General features: G+C 55.5%; 1 protein-coding gene across 1 annotated transcript in view; it reads right to left on the bottom strand.

Annotated features, from left to right (window-relative positions):
- RAC2 (ras-related C3 botulinum toxin substrate 2 (rho family, small GTP binding protein Rac2)) overlaps window positions 1-3,843 on the bottom strand; it is a 20,688-nt gene that overhangs the window by 9,230 nt on the left and 7,615 nt on the right. The gene's annotated exons all lie outside the window — the stretch shown is intronic.

The following is a 3,843-nucleotide window of genomic DNA, read 5'->3' as shown; positions in this document are numbered from 1 at the left end:
CCCCCTGGGTTCAAGTGATTCTCCTGCCTCAGCCTCCCGAGTAGCTGGGATTATAGGCATGCACCACCATGCCCAGCTAATTTTTGTATTTTTAATAGAAACAGGGTTTCACCATGTTGACCAGGCTGGTCTCGAACTCCTGAACTTAAGTGATCCACCCACCTCGGCCTCTCAAAGTGCTGGGATTACAGGCATGCACCACCACGCCCAGCTAATTTTTGTATTTTTAATAGAAACAGCGTTTCACCATGTTGACCAGGCTGGTCTTGAACTCCTGAACTTAATTGATCCACCCACCTCAGCCTCTCAAAGTGCTGGGATTACAGGCGTGAGCCACCGCGCCCAGCCTCAATATTTGTTGAATGAATGTTCATCCCCTCTCAGGCTGGGTCCCCCCAGAAGCAAACCCTGAGACAAGGAGGTGGTATAAGGGGTTTATTTGGGAAGTGACCCCAGGATGCTGCAGAAGGGGAGTGGGGAGGAATAAAGGAGGGGACAATAGCTGACGCAGGGCAGGTGGTTGAGCTGTCATGGCTGTGGACCACTGCTGCTCAGTCCTGCTGGGGCCACCTGGGAGACAGAACGGACTGTGCTCAGGGCGTCCCCAGAGGAGGCAGGAAGCTAGGGTGCTGTCATTCGTCTCCCACCTTCCAGGGAAAGAGGGCTGCTTCTGGGGCCTTTCAGCCCACCCCAGAGTGTGTGTGAAAGCTGTCAGTCACGGGCCATGGGAAGGGCCACGGCACATGGTAGAAAGACATGTGCTGCCGAGGAGATAGCGTGGGGCACCGACCTTGACTCCCAACGTCTCCTGCCAGACCCAGAGAGCCCTGCAGGGCCATCGAACGAGCCTCCAGATGCATTTGCTGGGCACCTACTATGCATCGGGTGCAGAGCTAGCACTGGGGCCACCAAGGAGTACAAGCCTGATCCTGCCCCCACAGCTGGCAGGAGGCCAGATATGGGGTGAGGGGCCTGATAAACATCAGAGACCGGGAAGCCCAAAGAATGCTGAGAGGGCCATCCCAGGGCTCCAAGCTTGGAGTAGGGGAGGTTCGCAAGCCAGTTCTTGCTACACACATCCCCGCGAGGAAGGTGCTGGCTACCCACGATGTGGAAGAGAAAACTGGGCTCAGAGAGATGCAGTGACTTGCCTAAGGCCACACAGCCAGTGAGTGACCAAACTAGGTAAGAAACCAGAAACCAGTGACCACGACCAGGGCTCACTGCCCCAGGCCACAGCTGTGCCTCCGGGAATGCCCTCACCGCCTGCCCCTGAGGGCCAGCGAATCACTCTCACTTTTCCTGCTGTGGTCACTCACACAGGCCCTGTGCCTCGTCTCCTGACCTGGTCCACTGAGACCTCTGGCTCCTCTGACTTCTCCTACTCCTCCCCTCGCATACCAGCCAAGCCGTTTCCCGGGAAAGGCTCACTCTGCCCACCTCCCTGTGCTAGTCCACACGAAGCCCATGCCCATGATGTCCTGCCCACCTTAGCTGTCCGTATGTTCTCACCAACCTGGCCTCCGGCCCCCACACCCTCCAGGCTGCCCAACCCTCCAAGCCTTTGCTCCTGTCTACACCTCCCTCTGGAATATGCTTCCACCCCCATTTCACTCCCACCTTCTATTCATGCTTCAAAACCCTGCCCAGTAAAGTCTTCCTCTCTGGCGAAGCTTTGTTGTCCTCCACCTATACAGAGCTCATGGTTCCCTCTCTTGGGTGACTACTTTGCCTTGACCATGAGCAGGCACTTGGTGAGTCTCCGCCCCTCCAAGGGCTGTGGGCTCTGTGTGGGCCAGGCCGATGCCTGCTTATTTTCCACAGTCTCAGGCCTGGCACCCAGTGAATGCAGGTGGAAGGGAATTAAACCAAAGTGAACTGAAACCCTTCAGATGCCACCTCCTCCAGGAAGTCCTCAGAGAACGCTACTCAATGTTAGGCTGCAGAAGCGCTAACACTTCAGAGTAACACCAAAGACACCTCTCCTGAGAGGAGCCCTCCACACCCCCAAAAAGTGGGCAGCCCAGCCTTTTTAATACACTTTGCCTGTCCAGCCCTGGACAGAATTCCTGGTTACCTCTCAGTTCCTCGAATGACCCTGTTCCCGCCTGTCTGGAAAGTGCCTGCAAATAGCGGCCCCTGGCTTCCCACTCTCCTTCCTCTCTCCCTTCTCTTCCCCTCCACTGCCAGCTTGGCTGACTTTTCCTCATCCCTCCAGTCCCTGCTCAATGTTGCCTCTTCCAAAAAGCCTTTACCGCCCCACCTAAACCAGCACTCCTTGGGGAACTCAGCATCCCAGGTGGCAAGCACTAAGCCTGACTTGTTTGTCGCTGCACCCTGGGGCTGGCCCGGGGTCTGGTGCACAGCAGGTGCTGGTGTGCACCTACTCTGGGTACCACCTACACTGCTGTGGGATTTCAGGAAGAAGGCGCTGTCCAGGGAGACACAGCAGGGCATGATGGGAAGAGCAGCGCCTGTGTTGTTTTTCCAGTTTTGGCCAGAAACACACCTTTGGGAAATGCTTGGACACTCTCTCCTCTAACGCCCAGCCTAAATGCTAGTGCCAAGAAGCCCCCCAGGATTCCTCAAACCAAAGGTACCTGTCTCCTCTGGGTCATCCCTGGAATCTCAGGGCCACAGTGATGAGGAAATTGCTGGGACCTTGAGAAGCATCAGCTACCTTCTCTGAGGCCAGTCAGGGGGCTGAGGGTCTTTGCATGTTAGGTCTTGAAGTCTCATGTGATCCAAGACAAAAGGATCTTAAGTTACTCCCATTAGACAGATGAGGAAACTGAGGCCTGAAGAGGTCAAGGACCTTTCTTGTTGCGGGGGAACAAAGAGTTCCTTGTGAAGCCAGGACATTCTGGCTGTGTGACCCTGGGTGAGTGACCTAACTTCTCTGAGCCTCAATCTCTTTAATGTGGAGGGGAAAATACCTACTTCTTGGGGCCATTAGGAGAATCCAAAAAAAAACAGAGGATGCTCAAGCCACACCACTGGGAGATGCTGAGAAGCTGAGCAGTCTCATTTTCCACATCCCCAAATGCCTCTGCCACAGGGCCCCTCCCCAGAGGGCTAGAAGGACAGCTGCAGGGATGTGTCAATGGTGTGACACCCCTGAGGGTCCCCCTTACTTAAGAGATCCACAGGCAGCCGGGACCAGAGAAGAACCTTATGCACAGACCACCATGGCCAACCCTCACCCCATTTTCCGGATGAAGAAATTGAGGCTCGCAGAGAGGAAGGGACTTGCCCAAGATCTCCCAGCCAGTGAGTGGCAGAGCAAGGCTAGACCCTGTTACCCAATTCAGAAAAGCCCACATGGTAAGCGTCGCTGCTATTTCATGGCTGGAAACGGAGCTGGAGACAGCAGAGACCGTGTTTTCATCCAGAGCCTGTAGAACTCTGAGGCCTGGCCCTGGACTGGAGTAGAGGAGGGGAATGGGGTAGGCGGAAGGGGCCCCAGCACCCAGGTACCACCTGACCGCCACCGAAGCCCACCCCCAGGGAGGAAAGATGGTGCATTCAAGGAACCCAGAGACCACAGAGTACACATGGCTAGTGACTTAGGGTGAGAACGGATTGACGTCAGAGGGGCATGGACCATCAGGTCTTTGTTCTCAGGGCAATGGGGGGCCACCAAGGGGCCAAACCAGGCAGAGGTGATGAGATCAGATTTGCATTTAGAAAAGGTCCTGGCCGGGTGTGGTGGCTCACACCTGTAATCCCAGCACTTTGGGAGGCTGAGGCAGGTAGATCATGAGGTCAGGAGATCGAGACCATCCTGGCCAACATGGTGAAACTCCGTCTCTACTGAAAACACAAAAATTAGCTGGGCGTGGT

This window comes from Colobus angolensis, unplaced genomic scaffold (genome assembly GCF_000951035.1).
Source record: "Colobus angolensis palliatus isolate OR3802 unplaced genomic scaffold, Cang.pa_1.0 Scaffold65, whole genome shotgun sequence".
Taxonomy (NCBI): Eukaryota; Metazoa; Chordata; class Mammalia; order Primates; family Cercopithecidae; genus Colobus; species Colobus angolensis.
The sequence above is the reverse complement of the archived record's forward strand: the minus strand, read 5'-3'. Positions and strand labels throughout refer to the sequence as shown.